This window comes from Cebus imitator, unplaced genomic scaffold (genome assembly GCF_001604975.1).
Source record: "Cebus imitator isolate Cc_AM_T3 unplaced genomic scaffold, Cebus_imitator-1.0 Scaffold510, whole genome shotgun sequence".
Taxonomy (NCBI): Eukaryota; Metazoa; Chordata; class Mammalia; order Primates; family Cebidae; genus Cebus; species Cebus imitator.
In genome coordinates, this window is record NW_016107825.1 from 738,575 (window position 1) to 756,716 (window position 18,142).

An 18,142-nucleotide genomic window follows, 5' to 3' on the forward strand; every position below is an offset into this window, starting at 1 on the left:
ATTGGAAATACAATAGATTGTCTTTGTAATCCTAAAAAATGAAAACCTGAAACCACGAGACACCACTTTATAACCAGTAAGATAGCTAGCTATTAAAAAAAAAAAAAAAAGAGAGAGAGACTAAAAGAATATTAAATGATCTCAAATTAATATTTTATTATAATAGAAATATTAACATTTGGTCACACGATGATAAAATAATTTTTCCATCTACTACATGTGTATTCTCACCCTTTTCTTATCAGCATGTACCTGTTTAACTTGTGAGGGATTGCCAAGGAAGAACTCAGCAGGAGGGAAAGATGGAGCCATGGCCCTTTCCTGGCTCTGCTGCTAAGTAAATTAAGCAAATCACTTAATCGTCTTTGATTTAGATTTTCTTATCTCCAAATTGTGGACTGGACAAGATAATCCCTAAAGTCCCTGATAGTAATAAAATGATAGGCCTCTGTGATTTAGAACATAATTTTAAAATGTTAAGTGATCACTGAGGTTTATAGCAGTTATGGCTTTGCATTTATGGTAGGTCGGTGGCCATATTTATGATTTATTTTAGTCAAGATTCTTCATCAATATCTCCACTCCCAATAATGGCACTGTCCCTATAGGAAAATATGAGCAACTTTATGATGATTTGCTTCTCAAGAAGATTTCCAGGGATACATTGAGGGAAAAACTATATAAACTTTCATAGTTCTCTGGTTTATCACCAATTTGAGATATGGAGGTCTTTAGGAGAGGACTCGAAGGTATGCCGCTATGTGTTTTGAATGGCCTCTTTTATATTTTTAGTTAAATAATGTACATGTAATTGATAATAAAAATATTGCATCCCTTTTCCAGAGTGTTCCATCCATTGACATATGGATCCAAACACTGAAACAAACACTCATTGTATTTCTTCGTGGTACATTTTTCTACCAGAGATCCTGGTCTATTCTGTCTGATGGATCAGATAGGAAGGCTCAAAAGCAGCATTGTTATTTCACCCAGGACGAGATCATTTTATTCTGCATTGCCACTGTGTTGCTCACGCAATTCAGATGGAGTTGGTGTAACTATAGAATAGTTTGCAAAGAGAAAATCCTTGTATGAGGAGGCAGAGCTAGGGCTCCTGACCATATGCTACATCTACCTTCCCTGAGGAAAGAGCTGAGCAGCAGGAACGGGTGGAAGCATAGTTCAGGAGAAGGATACTGCAGCTTCTGCCCGTGGCAGGGTCAGTGATTTCTAATTCCTTCCTAATACTTGGGTTTCAGGTCTACCAGTCATAGAATGAAGGACTGGACCGTGCACTACACACTTACACGGAAGCAGAATAAGAAGCAGACGCCTGGTGGTGGGCCAGAAAATAAATGGAATATTTTGCATTCTTCCTTTCTGTAACTTTGTTTGCTTTGACCCCCTGAGATCTCAGGACGTTTGTAGCTGCGTAAGAGTTGGAGTCTCTCGATACACTAGATGATGACTGTACAGTGTCATGGTTAGAAGTTAGAAGTTCTTAATCATCAGATAGCCTGGAAACCCACACTGATCACCACATCAGTCCTGGGAGATTTGGGTTACAGGCTAAAAGCAGGTCCCTGCACATACAACTGGGGGCTGGAGGAAGGACATTGGTGGTTACAGAAAGCAGTTTAAAATGTTTATCCTTTTCCTTGTTCCTCCTATGTCTAAACACCTTGCCAACATCTGCCTCAAAGCAACACAGAACAACTGCATCTATCCCCAAACTCTGAAAAGCCAGACATTAGGCCTGCCCCTGTACAACCGGCTTAATGGAAGCAGCACATTCAAAGGCTGTGATTACGGACTGCCTCGCCTTGCTCGGGGTGTTGACACAAAAAAGACTACAGTGCACATAAATCATTTTCAGAAGGTGTCAAGGATTTCACAAACTTTTGTTAGAGTCCCAGCAGAAAGGATATTGTCCCTCAAAAAAAAAAAAAAAATCCTATCATCCAATGAGTCTTTAACTCCCAGGGACTAAACATTTACCAGCCATTGAAGATAAGAGCTTCAACAGTGTTGGGACTGGCATAAAGACATAATTTAGTGAGGGGAACATATCTTGGGGATTCCCTTGGTTGTAAGTCATGAGTCCAATGTAGTGCTTTTTTTCTCTTGCCATATGCACAGTTCTGCTCTTTTAAAAGCAACACAGCTTCATGATATGAACAGTCATTCTTGCCCTCTTAGGAGGCCATATGCAGTGATCAGAGACATCCTTGTCGAGTAGAAAGAAAGCATACAGTTGCTAATATGTAAATAAATGAGAACAAAAAACTTTCACATTTAAGTTTATTCCCCCAGATCATTCCTCCATACAAGGTATGTTGGGAGAGAGTTAAAACTGGGAAGATTGAAAAATAGCGTATGGGATCAGGAGGTGGGTTTAGCTGAGCCCTATGAATGTGTCAGGAGTGGACAGGTATCTAGACCTGGCAGCATCACTGTCCATTCCCCTGTCAAGGGTAATGGGGGTGGCATAGTCCTTCTACCCCAGGCACATGGATCCCGGGGATTTAGAATTTATGAAATCCACAGCAGCATGTTATCACGTGTTTGAATGGACAACTGCAGAACCACATGAGGTGGAAGTTGGTAAGGGAGGAGCTGAGAGTGACAGGAGGATGCCTAGCCCAGTGGTCTTTCAGAGCTGCCTGCAGTGGGCCTCTGCCCAAAGCACTTCAACCCAAACCTGAGTTGAGAGCAATCTTTCTGTATCTCCGAGGTGCCCTGCATGCCACAAAGCCCCCCAGTTCCTATTTGAGAAGAATATTTAGCTTCATTTCTTTATGGTCTATCTCCCTTCATGGCTCCCATTTTTCTTTTTTCTTTTCTTTTCCTTCTTTTTTCTCTCTTTCTGGGTTTCTTTCATTTAGCAAATGATTGTTGAGCTCCTATCCTGGAACCACTCTAAGTATCTTTAAAATAAGGAGTGAAGAAACCAACTTGAGTGCCTATGTGCCTGGCACAGAACAAGTATTATTTAATTCTCTAAATTATTTTATAAGGTAGATCTTAGAATTCCATTTTACCTGTAAGGAAACTGCAGCTCAGAATGGTTTTGTCATTTGCCCAAAAATATATGACTGAGAAGTGGCAAAAGTAAAATTTACTGTGGTTCATTGGGCCCAGGCTTTGTTATCAACACTGAGTTGAACCTTAAGGGCCAAGGAGTTTCCATATTGACGTGGCAGCAAGTGGATGGACTGAATACTTTCCTCCCACTGCCACCATCACTCAGAGCTTCTGGAAACGGGATAAGAATAGGAAGGCCCAGTCCAGCATAAACCAGCAGAGCCTTTTGTGAAGGCTCCTGGGAAGCGAGCTGGAGCTGAGTTTATGATTCTGGGACGTGAGTCATTTCCCTTGGGAAACACAGGTCTCCTTGCCCATTCCTGCTCCAGAACATGGTTCAACTGGCATTATTTTTAAAAGTCTCTAAAAACTCCTAAAACCTTGTCTTTAATAGAAGACCTATTGTAAAATGTGCCTTGTCTAAGTGAAAGCCTTCTCTTTGGGACTGAGAAGTATGCAGGACGTTAATTACCGCCCAAGTCTCTCTTATTTGGGCAAGCCTGAATGAATTCCTCATGGGTGGGATCCTTCTCTGGGAGACCTTAACTTTGATGGCTAGCTACCCAGCACTTTCCAATCAACCCTGTGATTATTTTACTTTTTTTTTTTTAAGGTGCTTTCTTCTGACTTTCTGATGTAGCCTTCCGATAAGGCCAGAATCTGGATAATCTAGGCTAACTAACCACTTTTTGGCCTTAATTGCCTGGCCCATATAAAGATAATTTACTCAATTCTCCACTTCATTTTTCATGTGTAGATGAAGTCTGACTGTAGTTGCTCAGGCACTATTAATTCAAGTTAACAAGCAATGAAGGCTGCAATAAATTTGTATTTCAGGCTCAACTTTGATTTTACTTACAATCTTCATACAAAAGTGCTAGTTGGCAGGCTTCTCTTTGAAATGTGCTCTATGGAATGATACTACATGTAACCTTGTATCCTTAGGTTCTAAAACTTATCTAATTTTGGTAGAGCTTAAGAAGTTTATAGAATGAATATTTTTTCATTGTTATTTCAAATGATAGTAAGTGGAACATGTGTTTCTCTAGATAGTATCTACAAGAAACTAATTTCTTTTGGGGGAGAAATTGGACTCCTAAGAACCTTCTGTGAGTAATAGTCTCCTCAAATAATCTGGTGACTTTGTGTATTTTAGTAGAAATAACTAGTCAAAATCAGCCAGGTGCAGTAGCTCACGCCTGTAATCCCAGCATTTTGAGAGGCCGAGGCAGACAGATCACCTGAGATCAGGAGTTCGAGACCTGCCTGGGCAACATGGTGAAACCCCGTCTACTAAAAATATAAAAATCAGCTTGGCATGGTAGTGGGCGCCTGTAATTCCACCTACCAGGAGGCTGAGGCAGGAAAATTGCTTAACCCCAGGAGGTGGAGGTTTCAGTGATCTGAGATTGCGCCACTGCACTCCAGCCTGGGTGACAGAGCGAGACTCTGTCTCAAACAACAGCAAGAAAGAACTAGTCAAAATCAGTCACACTTTCACAGATGAGGTAGAGCACAGCCTTAAATCTAAACATCTCAAGCTTCCTACTTGACTGTGAAAACATTGTGAATGTGGACTTGAGGCTCAGCTCATTTTCAAAAAGCAGGGAGAAAGAAGAAATTTGCTTTCCTTGGCATCTACTAATCCAGATAGTAGGTCTACTCCTTTATTTACACCATCTCACTTTTTTTAAAATCATGATAACTCTGTGAGATGGATATCATGATCTCCAATTCACAGATGGGCAAACTGAGTGAATTGATTTAGCAAAGCTACAAAGCTAGTAATGATGGAGAAATGATTTAAATCCAGGTCTGTTCTATTTTATATGCATCTGATCAATAGTAAAGCCTGAAAGAAGTGAGTCTACGAGTCACTATCATAAAAGGCAGAACTAGATGCTACATGTAATGGGCAAAGAGAGAGCTACAGGTAGAGAGATAGATAGACAAACTACCACATACCAACTTTTCTGTATAACTGGTGCTTCTTTTCCTAGTCATGCTGCACTCTGAAAGGGATGCTATAATAACAAAGGTGTAGAAACCATCACTGGCTCGCAGCACTTGGCTATTGGAATCCTGAACCACAGAGTTCCTATGTTCTTCCTTTCCCTTGCTAGGATTCTCTTTGGTGTTCATAAAGGTCTCTCATGGACACCGTAAGCTCCTTACCAGTTCACCTAGTCTTGGCTGGCTTTGCTATAGTTTTTTCTGAAAGGTGATCATTTTTTCCTGTTATCATTCATGTTAACTTCTTCCTCTGATCTCACAGCTCCTCCTCTGAATCCCACAGAGGTGGGGAAGCGCCCTCTTCCCAGAGGTACTGTGAGTCCCAAGCTCATGACCACTGCTTCTTATCTTTCCTTGAAATATCCCAAACTCTTTGTTATATTCCTAGGTGGGTGGTCTCCATTTTCTCCATCTCTTTTGTAACAAAATAGAGGAGGCTGTATTCACCAAAATTCCTCATAGGAATTCCTTATACTTGTTTGGAAAAAATACACTGACAAGCTGCTAGGTGTAGGGACAAGGTGGTGAAACTTAAAAGACAAGATCAATATGTACAAGATGCTCTGAACAATCTAAGGAAGATGGGTCCTGCCAACTGGAGGGCTGTTTGCTTTGCTGCATACTGGAATCTCTCACAATACACAGTTTGGCAGGACAGAAATGAATTGCTCTGCCTAAGGAAAGAGAAGGCAGTGGGGTTGGGCACTGAATAGAAGGGCAGCATAAATACAAATATCCCAACAGGGGCACGACTAGAGAAAGACAAAGGGGAACGCTGGAGCTATTTGCTGCGTTGTGTTTGATGTCACATCCTCTCCTTTATAGGCAGTTTTCCAAAAGATTTGGTAAAACCTGCAGTTTATATAAGTGGATTATTTAGGGCAAAGGTAGCAAACCCATGATTCCATGAGTGAGGCAAGTTTTGTAAATAAGTGATGCTGCAAGTATAAGGCTATAGGGAGTGGTAGAGACTGTGGCCAAATGAGTACAGGCTTCATCTGAAGGCATGCAAACTTCGCTGGTGCATATCAAATTTACATGCATTGGCAGATGACATTTGCCCTACAGGCCACTGCTCATTACTCAGCTTTAAGGAAACTCAAAGAATGGTAGAATATTGGTGCCAGGTGGATAAAAGATGGTTATGAAGGTAGTGGAGAGGCCTGAGGGATAGAGGGACAAGTGAAACCACCAGGACACACGCATAAGTTCCTAAGGAAGGAAGGAGAGACCTCAAGAAAACACTGGTTACTAAAGTGCTTGGTTTGAGACAACTGAGAGAAAATTATTTAGAAAAAGCAGGATAGAGAAAATCATCTCTAGGCTGCCTAAATGATCAGTAAAATCCACCATGCTCACCTCATGCCCAGTGTGAGCGAATTTCCAGAGGAGCAGGCAAGGATCTGAGTATAGGATATGGGTCAATGTCACACAGCATCCACAGGGGCTCTGAAATTTGCAGAAATCCAAAGAGAGGGTTTTAGATCTTCCCAACTTGTGGGATTGGCGGAGGTCCAAGCCAATTACAGCTACATCTCCAAGGTGAAGAGGGACACAGCAGACATCTGGGTTACATTTATAATCCCAATGTTCCAGGAAGATGGAAGAACAAGTTACGCGGGTGCTGAGTGAAAGACCCCAAGAAGGGCCCCGTGTGCGATGCACTTAAAAGCATTCCCCCTTCCTGGCAGCTGGCCAGTCAGCGTGGGGAAGCTCAGGCCCAACCACTCTGCCCTAGTGTTTCGTTTCCTAAGGCACTGCTGAGAGATTCATGTGGCCAGGGATCTACCTTTGTTCCCTAGTACTTTCTTTCCATGCAGGTTGGCTGGCAAAGTGTGTGCAGAACACACAGAACCACCAGGAGTCAGGAAAGCAGAGCGGGCACGAGGAAACCTAGAGAGGTGATCCCCACCAAGAGGAATATTGGATCTGCTTAGGAAAGGTCATTATTTTCTGGGAATGCAAACTCTCAGACTGATTATGAAAATGCAGCTGCCTCCGGCCACCTTCCTTGGGTGCCTAAAGAAACTTTGTATGAAGTGTGAATAAACTGGAGCTGAAAGATGAAAATAGAACCCAGTAAACATGAGTGGAACCTCTAGATCCTGTCTTGCCTAAGACACACCAACATGTTTCTGGATTTTTAGTCAATAGAAACACCCAGCTGGCCCCTCTTAAGTTTAACTTTCGCCAATTGGAGGTGGCGTTTTGTCCTGTGCAACTAGAAGTTTATCAGAACACATGGACTATCCTCCTGGAACTTTCCAATAATTAACTGGGGGCTTCTGTGCAGGGAGATGGAAGGACTGCCATGGTAAGTGAGGGGAGAAAAGTATTCATATAACATAGGCCCATGGCAGGGATCAGAGGAGCACGTGAAATTTGCTTCTAGGTTCATCCTTTGTTCTCTCCATTGCGTGTTCTTCATTCTTTTCCCACTATGTATTGCAGTGTTGTTAGGAGTTGAATTATGTCCCCCAGAAGAAAATGTTGAAGTTCTAACCCTAGGAACCTCAGAATATGATCCTACTTGGAAACAGGCTTGTTGCAGATGTAATTAGTTAAGATGAGGTCATTCTGGAGTAGGGTGGGCCTCTAATGGAATAAGACTTGTGCTTTTATAAGAAGAGATGCCAGAGACGAAGAATGCCGTATGAGGACAGAGGTGGAGACTGAGAGGAAGACGTTGTAAGCCACAGGACACCGGATTGACAGCCACCACCAGAAGACAGTAAGAGGCAAGGGAGAATTTCCCCCTCCAGGTTTCAGAGGGAGTATGGCCCTGCATGATACCTTAATTTTGGACTTCAATCCTCTAGAACTACAGGACAATACCTGTCTGTCCTTTAAGTCAGGCAGTTTTTGGTACTTTGTTACCGTAGGCCTAGAAAACAAATCCGAGTATCTTTGAGTCTCCTCCTTCACTGCTGCAACAACAACAAAAAGTCTGTCTTAAAAGCTTAATTATCCTGAGGACTTACTATATTAAAATTTCTTAAGATATTTGCTTTTGAAAAGAGAACTGATGAAACATGGCAATAAGTCAGTGTATAATGATAGAATTTCAGACATCAAGGAAGGGCAATGACAAAATGCTGTAAGTCTCTAAGTGCCTGTATATGACAACAAAGTTTCTAGCACTGTGTTTTGGGGTGCCTTTGGGTTTTACAGATGTCTCAGGAGCCATTGCAGAAAAGGGGGTGAGTGATGAGAGAAAGGCTTAGGGGGCTGGGCTCTGAGACCTCACTCCAACTTCAACCAGAATAACTCTTTTATATTTTTGGGATTCCACGTATTATTTCATTTGGAAGGCGTTCTGATATTAACACAGAAAGTCACTGCATTATGACATTATTTAACCCATACTAAGGAAAAGTGGTTTTTGTTTCCTCCGCTGTTTCTGCAAAATGTGCCTACTTATATGTATGTCTACCATTAAAGCAGAGTTGGACACATAAGAGACACAGCATTATTCTCCCTCTTTTGTGTTTAGCTATTGTGATGGGCATAGGGGGAAAGATTAGCGGCTTTTGCTTTGTTCTTGTCTTTTAAGAACTGAAAAATCAAGATCTTCATGATTCAAAATGTGCTAGAAGACTGTTTGAAGGAAGAGTAAAAATATCTAGTTTATTCTATTTGTTGATTTATTGGCTGTCTTTCTTTTTATTTATTTATTTTTTTGCCATTGGGTGAACAGAGAGGCCATCAGGACGTACTATTTGTATTCATGTGATAGAGGCAGAAGCAGTACATGAATACTAAAAACAATTGTGACTGATGCTGGGAGTATATAAAGGAAAGAGTGCTTGAAATTCTTTTCAATTGTAAAAGCATAATTCTTACACACTTGTATCCCTCTATACTTTTCCATGTGTTTCTCATTGGAAACCCTCAGCCATTCTGGGAGGTAAGCGACCTGGCACTCCTAACACTATCCCCCAGATGGGTTCAGAGCCTATGGAGGCTCAGAGAATCCTCCCAGGCCTGAAGCCAGATAGTGAGCACTGAGATGGGGCTGCCACAAGCCTTCTGAGACTCGTACTCTCTGCGATGAGTCAGTGGTGTTTTGTTTTTTCCTGAGTGGTGAGGTTGAGGGAAACCTTAAAACAAATGGCTAACAAGGGCCTTTAGCCCCTACCTCCACCACTTCCACCATAAAACCTTAAGTCTGTCGCTGCATTCGTCCTGTCATTGTGACAAGGAAGAAGTCCCAAGAAACAAACAGTGAATACCACCATCAATTTCGTTAAAAGATTCTTCAGCTAAGCATTTGAATCTCAAAATGCTCTTCAAATCCTAATAGCTCATCATTCATCCACCCACTCTCTTATTCAGTCAAGACACTTGGCAGCGACGCCACACAAGCCGCCGGGAGCTCCGGGGGCTTCTGGCCTGGTGGGTGGCTGGACCCGGCTTACCCAGGAGGAGGGGAAGTTGGAATGTCACAGGGGCCTTATTTTCTTTCTTTCTTTTTCTTCCTTTGTTTCCCCCTGAGAACTCCTCTTTTAAGTTACAGGTCCAGGTTGGATACACTGAAGGAACGTACATGAACATGGACTGGCTGGTGGAGGAAGGAGGCAACATAACTTACTAGCACGGGCCTCTGAAAAGGAAGCAGGGACAGAGACACTTTGCAGCTCAAGGAAAAGCAGCACGTTACGAGTCCAGGTTCCAAGCCCGAGGTCTTTGTTGTTGTGTTTTTTATAAAGTGGCCCACAGGGACAGCAGGCAATGTGGTGGGAGCTCCTACTCACTTCGCGGATTTAGCCCTGAGGACAGACAAGTCCGGCGGAGAGAAAAACCCTGAACTTCCAAAGGCATCATCCCGCGAGAGAGGGAATTTCGGGGTTGGCCTGAGGAAAACGTAAAACAAGCAGATGGGGAGCTAAAGGTAGGGGGGCGGTGGTAATCAGAGAGGCCTTACAGGAATAAAGGGGAGTCCAGCCCTAGAGCGAGAGTGAGAAAGAGGAGAGGCTGGGTGGGAGACGATGGGAGCAGGCAGGACGCAGCCCGGGCGCCAGGGCGCGCGGTTGGGGGGCGTCCCGGCGGGGCGGCGAGGGAGGGCGGGGGTGACATCACGCCAGGGCCCCCTTCCCCTCGCCGGGTGGGTGGGGCTTCGGCGCGCGGGCGGGCGCGGGGTCAAGGAGGGGGAAGAGGAGGAGCAGGCTTGAATGTGTCTATGTGAAGACCTGGGAGGGGCGGAGGAGGCGGAGGGCGGGGAGGGAGCGCGCGCGTGGCTCGCGGCGCCCGGGCTCCCCCCGCCAGCCCCCGACCCCGGCCCGCGACGCGCCGCCTCCCTGCCGCCACCGCCGCCCGCCTCGCAGCTGGGACCTACTTCGGGCTTGGGGACCTGGCGGGCGGGAGAAGCGCGGGCCCTCGGCACGGCCTGGAAGGAGCGAGAAAGCAAAAGTAAGGCGAGCAGCACTCCAAGTTTTCCCAACTTCGCCCCCTGCGGCGGCAGGCGTCCTGCTGCTCAGCGCGTCCTCCCTGAGCCAGAGAGTGGCTGAAAGAAAAGGGACGGGGCGGAGGTGGGGGCGGAGGAAGAGGGAGTGCGAGGTAGCGGGGAGAGTCCGGCAACATCTGTTAAAACTTGAGGGAGGAGGAGCGCGGGGAGGAGGAAGAAGGGGAGAGGAGGGAAGGAGGGAGCGCGCGGGAGGGGAGCGCGGAGCCGAGGGACAACTTTTCCATCTCGTGAGTAGCGCAGGCGGCGCGGGGTCGGGCCTGGGGGCTTCTCCACCCAGCGCGGGGTTCCAGGCTGGGATGGGACCTTTTTCCAGAAACTCGATTGGATGCCAGGAGAGGCGTACGGCTGGGGGTTTCTTTCCTTCTCTTTCCCCTCCCTCCCGCAGTTGAACCAAATCAGAACTGTCACTCAGGGCCTGTGAGTCAGAAGGGATCGGATTACACGATCCCCGAAACTGATGCCGGAGCTGCACGAGCGGGAGGGAGCGGGCAGGGGTAGCGCCACCGGCGCGCTCGCACACTCGCACTCGCGCACACCCGCCGCTCCCACTCGCCCGCGCCGCTCTCCCGCCTTCCCTGCGCGCCCCACGGCCACCCGCGCCGCACCATGCCCTCGGCGGGCGCATCCCGTGCCCAGCCCTGCCGCTCGCGGTAGCCCAAGCCGCCCGCGGCTGCGCGGAGCCCGGAGCCGCCCGCCCGCGCCCAGTCCTCGGGTCTATGGGAAGTTCGGGGACTTGACAGCCGCTGCTGCCGCAGGTACGTCCCGCTCGAAGTTCTTTGTTCCGCAGCCCGCTCCTGCGGCCGCGGCCGCGCCTCCGGGGCCAGAGGTGGTCCCCAGCGGGGCGACTGGATGGAGTGAAAATGGCTGTCAAAAGGCGCCCAGATTTAGAGAGCCGCCCGTGAGGCGTCCGAGCAAGTCTTGCATTCGCTCCCTCCTCCTGGAAGCTCCTTTTCCAAGAGGCTGACCCGCCAGCCGGCCGGAGACTGACGGGAGATTTTCACTTCCCGGAGGGGGGAAGAAGTTTGCGGCAGTGGCGACGGCGGCCCTTGCCTCCGCCCCCACCCAAAGGTCCCGAAGAACTCCGCGAGCCCCGCACGCGCCGGGCTCCTTCCTCGGCGCGGTGGCGCTCTGCGGCTCGGGCTTCGGGCGCGCAAGGCGCTCGGGATGGGCGGAAGGAGGCGGGCGGCGAGGTGGGTGCGCGCGGGGCCCGCCGCCGCGGGGGCTTCTCCCGCCCGGGCTTCACTTCGGAGGGCGGGGGTGTGGAGTGAGCGGATGGAGAGAGGCGCGCCTCCGTAGTCCTAGAGGAAAAGTGAAAGTTGTACCATCTGTATATGATTTGGGATTCTCTTTTATTTCTTTTCCTTTCCAGGGGCAGCGCGCACAGATACACAATAACCGTGGTCCATGCAATAATCATTTAAGGTGCCGCATTTACACTGAGCAGCAGGGGACAGTTACTTTCTTGAGTAGCAGCGGGAAAATAGGCGGGAGAAGGCAGAGAGGGTGTAAATATTGATCCCAAACTTGGAGAGTCTGTGAAGCGACTTCTAAGTAGATTGCCCGAAGCGGACGCTAGACTACACACCCGGCCTTTTATCCTTTCCTGAACTTTGTGCTCCTGTCCCCGATTGCACCTCCTTCTGTAAGATGCCGTCCCCCGAGAGGCGCTGCACCCCAGGCTTCCCTTCCTGACCCCGCGTGGAAGGAGGATTAAGGAGGTTTCCTCCGCCGCTGCTCCTCCTGCCCCAACTTCTCATCTCCCCAGTGCAGACTGCCGGGTAGATTCTGGCCTTGGGTACAGTGCTCATGGCCCTCTGCCAGTTTATATGTACATATATTTATGTAAAACATTTTCTCCAAGCTCTTTGCCAGCTGTTCCACATTTTCCAGCTGCCACTTCAGTTTGAAATGATGGACTGTCCGCGTCTCCAAGTCAAAGAACCCTTTAGTCAGAGGTATGGAGGGCCGGCCGCTGTGCAAATACATGGTAGTGCCATTAGCCGGGCTGGTATTATTAGTTCTAAAAAATACCTCCTGCTCCCCTTTTCCTTTCCTCCCTCTTCTCCCCAGTTAGGCTTTCCAGAGCACAGTATATATACTTCGCTGAAAATTCGAGTAATTAGACCTTTCCCTCCTAAATGTGATTTTTGTACAGAATTTGGATGAGGCCGGTTTTTTTTTTTTTTTTTTTAAGCCCTGAAATACCTGTCTGGTGGAAATAAATTAACTTTTAAAAATAAGAGTTTCAGCTTGAGCGCTTTGGGCATGGCTGGTGGGGGGCCTGCACCCTGGCCATCTGAAATGAGCTCTTTTCAGTCTATTTAAGGCAGAAACCATTCATCCTCCCCATGCTACACTTTTTGTCTTGTTTGATGTCTTAGCATATTATAGACCGAAATCTACAAGAATTGGCCTGAAGTATTAATTTTGAGTATCTATGTAATTGCTCGGTAATTTTGAATAGGTGCCTTATTGATTGATTCCTGTAATTATTTCATTTAGGTTTTAGATTAAAAATTAATAGTAGTCTGACAGTTTCTTAATTACATGTGTCAAGATTATTTTGAAGGAGGAAAATGCTATGTTTTAAAATAGTGAAATAGCCTCAAAATCTCTTCATTTTTCTAAAGCAGAACAGTATTTCAGTTGAGGGGATATATTAAAGCTGCCGGTATTGGTTTTAACAATGTAAACTCTGTGAAGTATCTAAAGAATTTGTTTATGTTAGGAAATATTGGTCTTAACAACCTGGTACACAAACACTTTGTCCAGTTAGACTATATTCAAACCTAAAACAAACATGAAATAACATTTAAATTAGTTGTAATAGCATGCTTATACAGAGTAGAGAGTTTATTTTATACTAAAAGCTATTTAATTAGAAACTCCCCGCCTAAGGGGAGATCCTTTCAGGGTATGTAATTCTTAAAGTCAGCCTAGGGAAGCTTTGGTTTACGATGCATGAATGAGTCCAATGTGAGAGGTGTCTGGTGAAATTTCACACAAGCAGAAGCACTTTAATAAAAGATATAGATTGTATTATTGTTAATAGTCTGGTAGGTCCAACTCGGATGCCTACCAAGCATGCCTTTAACATGCTTGTGTTCCTTGATTGAACCTTGATATAAACACATTTCTATTGTATATCTAATTTGCAAAGGACCATAGACAGAAATGAGAAAATTCAGTACTGATGAAAAATAGCTCTGTTGAGTTATTTCATTACTTATTTAATGAAAGAATTGTTAATTTATCAATTTGATGACCAAGCCTAAAAGTTGGGCTTTCCTTTGTTTCTTGGCCATTGAAGTTTCCTTAATTACCTGCATGCTGTAAGGGTTTTAGACTTCCTCTGTGCTCAGTCATTCAGAGGTCCTTCCTTCTGTGTAAGGTATCCCGCTTACTGAGACCTCTTCTCCCCCTCCTTTTTTTTTGAGGATAGCGTTTGGGAGCTTAGGAAAGGTAATAATTTAATGATCATTGTAGCATGCACTCACTTACATGGAGACAGTAATATACCAAGAAAAACCAGTCTTGAAGGAAAAGTGAATCAATGAGTCATGAAATCCTCAAGAAAACCTTAGTAATGGAATGTTAATGCTTTTAGACTATAGTAGCTTATCTTAAAAGTCAGACTTTTCTTCTTTATGCAATTGTTGTAAATCCCCAGCTAAAGATTTCTTTGAAGGAGGTTTTAGTTTTGCTGGCATTCATATTCTGAAGTCGGTCTGATTTGTTTTGGAAGATTCAAGAAATTTTCTGCCAACTTGTATCATGAGAGGCAATTAAAATGGTGAAATGACTTTAAGGGACACACACACACACACACACACACACACACACATTTGTTAAACAAAAGGTTCCACTCTAATAATGACTTCAGGTTGTCTTTTCATTAAAGCCTAGGAGAAGATGCTGCCCTAAGCTTCACGTTGTCATTTTTCTAGATGAAAATTGATTTGTTTCTGGTTTCAAAGCAAATAAAGGGAGACAGAATAAACAACAACAGGGCAGGGGTACTGCTGCAAACTTTTTCAAGTACTTTCAGTGTATTTTTCATCTTTACTTTTATTTGATGGGCCTGTGAAATAGAGCTGTAGACTGGCGAAGACTTTAAATGAAATTTCACACTTTGATGATTTTTTTTAAACTTTGATATATTGACAGCAAAAGGAGCTGCAAAGCTTTTATATAACTTGAGCAGTAACGCCAAGCAGCAGTCAAACGTCTCTATGCATTTGTGTTTAACTGCAGAAGAAAAACATGTCCATGGGCAGTGGAGGTTCTTATCAACCCCCTAATCCCAGATCCCAGCAAACCTTGAGGGCATGCCTCAGATCTTGCTGAAATCACTGTAGACTCTCACAGTTTGCAGATTAAATATGCTATGTGTTCCTGGCTCCAGCAACAGTTTTATGAGCTCACTAAGCTTCCTGTTTTAAGATCCTTTTCTTAAGTTTTTAGGAGCTGCTAAAGGCAATGCTGTCTGGAGTAAGTGGTACTTGTTAATTTAGAGACACTTTAGATATTTCATTCTCTTTTTAAAAATTGCCAAAATTATTATTTTTAAATCGAAAGCCCAGTCACTCCTGGGAGAGGGAGGAGGGCTGTTTGAAAGAAATTGGATGTTAAATGTGTTTGGAAGTGTATTTGATCGCAAACTTTACATGGTGTCTCAATTGTTTTATGGCACTTTTCTTCTGCCTGGCCCCCGAAAATGAGACTTTTTCCACTTGTACTTCTAAATGCACTATATTTGAGTGCCAGATTTCTTCACTACTCATTACCTCTGTGAGTGTCTTTTGGTTTTTTTAAATGTGAAAGTGTTTTTTGTTCTGTGTGTGTATATTTCAACCCGACAAAATGTCTCAGAAAATCTATGGCCTTCTAAAGAAGCTGAATGAAAAAGCCATTACATAGTTAATAAGGTGGCTTTGGAACATTTCAGCCCCCTCCTGAAAGGCAATATTGTGTTGAGCTCCACATCTGCATCTGTGGTATCTAGAGTTGTATCCTCATATATGGCGCTTTTGCATTTTGCATAGGAGTCATAATTAAAAAAGAAAATACTTACATCATTGTCCAACAACATGTCATATAATTCCCAGGAGAACCCTAGCCAATTTTGTGCTTAAAGGTTATTCAATGAATGAAATTGTGAAAGCCCATTTGTCAAAGTACTGCATGGTTTCTGTTAGTGTTCAAGCCCCAAATTCATTGTCTGCCCGGGTCCAGCCATTAGTCATCAGTGTATTAGTGCTGCCTTCAGGCCATGCTGCCCAGCACTTCTTCACACCATTATAGCTTTGAAAGTGTACTCTGTCGACTTGTAGAATTACTGCTCTGATTTCCGCTTGGCTGGGTTTGAGGTAAGTCCCCTCCCTACCTTCTAGCTGACTGTAATCCTTGCTTTCTTTTAAAGCTCCTTTCCAGAGATTTAGGGGAAAACTTTCTTAAGGGCCGTGTTGGCATCATACTGTGGTTTTGTTGTGGCGTGCACTGTACATATAAATTGTACCTGCAGTAAATTGGATTGACTGCTGGCCTGAAACAGCTAGAGGGGCTTTTCTTTTCTTTAAGAGGGGAGGGGGCTAGGCAGTGGGGGAGGGTGGCACAGGAGTACATTTGACCACAAGTGTTTGATTGTGTTCTTCTATAATTTTTATGCCACAAAATTAAATTAATTAAGTAATGGGAGATAAGTGCACTTTTACTGAAATCTTTACTGGAGTAACTTCGGAATGAAGTGTGACATTATATGGCTTATTTCCATGTGGAAATTTTTAGCTTCTGCTCCTTTAACATTTTTTTTAAAGATTGCATGAAATGCCTAAGAAGGCTCCAGAGTGCTTTACGTTACAAACTATTGATTTTTACAAAAAGAGACTGAAAACTCACCATTTAGATGAAAGATAAGTTTCAAATTGCAGTAATGAAGGACTGAGGCAGTTAAGCCCTATTATTGATTTCATTTCGTGATATTTTTAAAAAGAATGATTCAGTCTGAAGAAAGTTAGCAGTGTGTAGAGAAACTTCATCCAGCAGCTTAAGAACGAAGCTTTAATGACTCTGATGTATGGAAACCTGGAATCCAGTGGCCAGACGTGAGGAGCAGGCCATGCCACTTCAGGACAGCGTCTGCTGTTTGAACTGTGGATACTACAATGAAATTCCATGTCAGAGACTTTCATTGAGAGCGTGTGTAGTTTGGTGTAGGTTACACTGGCAGTTTTGTACATGCAAGGGGGAAAAATAAGACAGCTAAAGAATTCTGTCTATGAACAAGCAAAGTTTATAGGGTAAGTGGACCATGGGATAATTTTTCCTGAATAAGCGTTAATTACAAATGCTTAAATTCTGAAAATGTTGCTTTTAAATCTGCAATTAAGAACCAAGAATCAAAAGTTCAAAAGTTGGGAGGATAAAATATGGTAAGTAGTACTTCACAAAAATATGTTAAATACCTTTGGGATAGCTATTATAGATGATTTTAACATGCAACAGGTTATTGGTCTAATATTTGTGATGGTTTAAAAGTAAATTACTATTCATAGAACATACACTCTACTCCCTTATACTCCCTTAGGCTTACTGTGAAGACACATATGATTCTAAGAAACCAAAGCTATACCAGTTCTATAAGAGTAATTAAAGTTTTTTCTTCAGAAAATATGTGAAAACTTTTAATTTCTATAACCCTCAGGGAAGTGAGACAAGGGACATATTTGATCAGTCATGATGTTTTTGTGATATATGTGGATTTAAGAAGAATACAGTTTTCATGAGCTTAGCTGATCTATAGACTGATAACTGACTTCCAGATTTCCTTCTCTGAGAAGGATTGCCTGTATCCAGCTAACCCCACAGAAAGCGGAGGTGCCAGTTTGCTCCACATTATTGCTCATTCTTTAAATGGCACCTGCTATGCAGACTGCTTCCTGCAAGGCACATAGGACTCATAGTTTTACAGAACTCAGAAATGGTAACGAGTATTAAATAGAGACCTCATACTCCCCTCAAATGTTTCTCATCAAGTACTTCTGGCAGCAGAGAAAGAGTAGCTGATGATCTTTTCTTTTAACTGCAAATGGCAGAAAAGTAAAACTGGCTCACAGAAATGTCATTTGTGATTTTAACTGCAATAGTAATGATTACTTTCATGTCAAATAAGCTTTTCAGTGGTTCAAGTTAAATATATGGATTTCTTAAAAGTTTATATGGAGTTAATTTACTAAAGCCAAATTCACTTAATCCATAGCCAGGCAATTATTTCCCCTTGGGGTAATTTAGTTCCCCTTAGAGTAATTCCATTTGGGGATGTCTGTCATGAATGCTGCTTATCTGTGATTAGGAGCATCAGAAATGTAGGAAAGAAAGATTGAAGACAATAGGCAATGGATTTGGGGATCCATGAGCTACCAATGGCAAAATGGACAGAAGCTTTCTTATTTCAGAGTTAAGGCTCTAAGCTTTCCTGATTATGGAAAAATAATCATATATAAAGGTAAAATAATTATACATGAAAAAATGGTTAAAAATTAATGAAGATTTCATTAAGAACTCATGAAGTTGGGCTTTTTT

The 18,142-nt window shown here is 43.8% G+C and overlaps 1 protein-coding gene and 1 long non-coding RNA gene across 3 annotated transcripts in view; both read left to right on the forward strand.

Moving 5' to 3' along the window:
- The window catches only part of LOC119468857, a 15,317-nt gene extending 13,944 nt beyond the window's left edge, over nucleotides 1–1,373 (forward strand). Inside the window, exon 2 of the long non-coding RNA XR_005197632.1 lies at nucleotides 1,260–1,373. This is a non-coding gene — a long non-coding RNA (uncharacterized LOC119468857). The remainder of the gene's footprint in view (nucleotides 1–1,259) is intronic.
- Nucleotides 1,374–10,409: 9,036 nt separating this feature from the next.
- Nucleotides 10,410–18,142, forward strand: part of GLI3 (GLI family zinc finger 3) — a 286,664-nt gene continuing 278,931 nt past the window's right edge. For both annotated transcript variants that reach the window (XM_017513998.2, XM_017514000.2), the window contains exon 1: nucleotides 10,410–10,506. The gene's annotated coding sequence lies outside the window, so the exon portion shown is untranslated. The remainder of the gene's footprint in view (nucleotides 10,507–18,142) is intronic.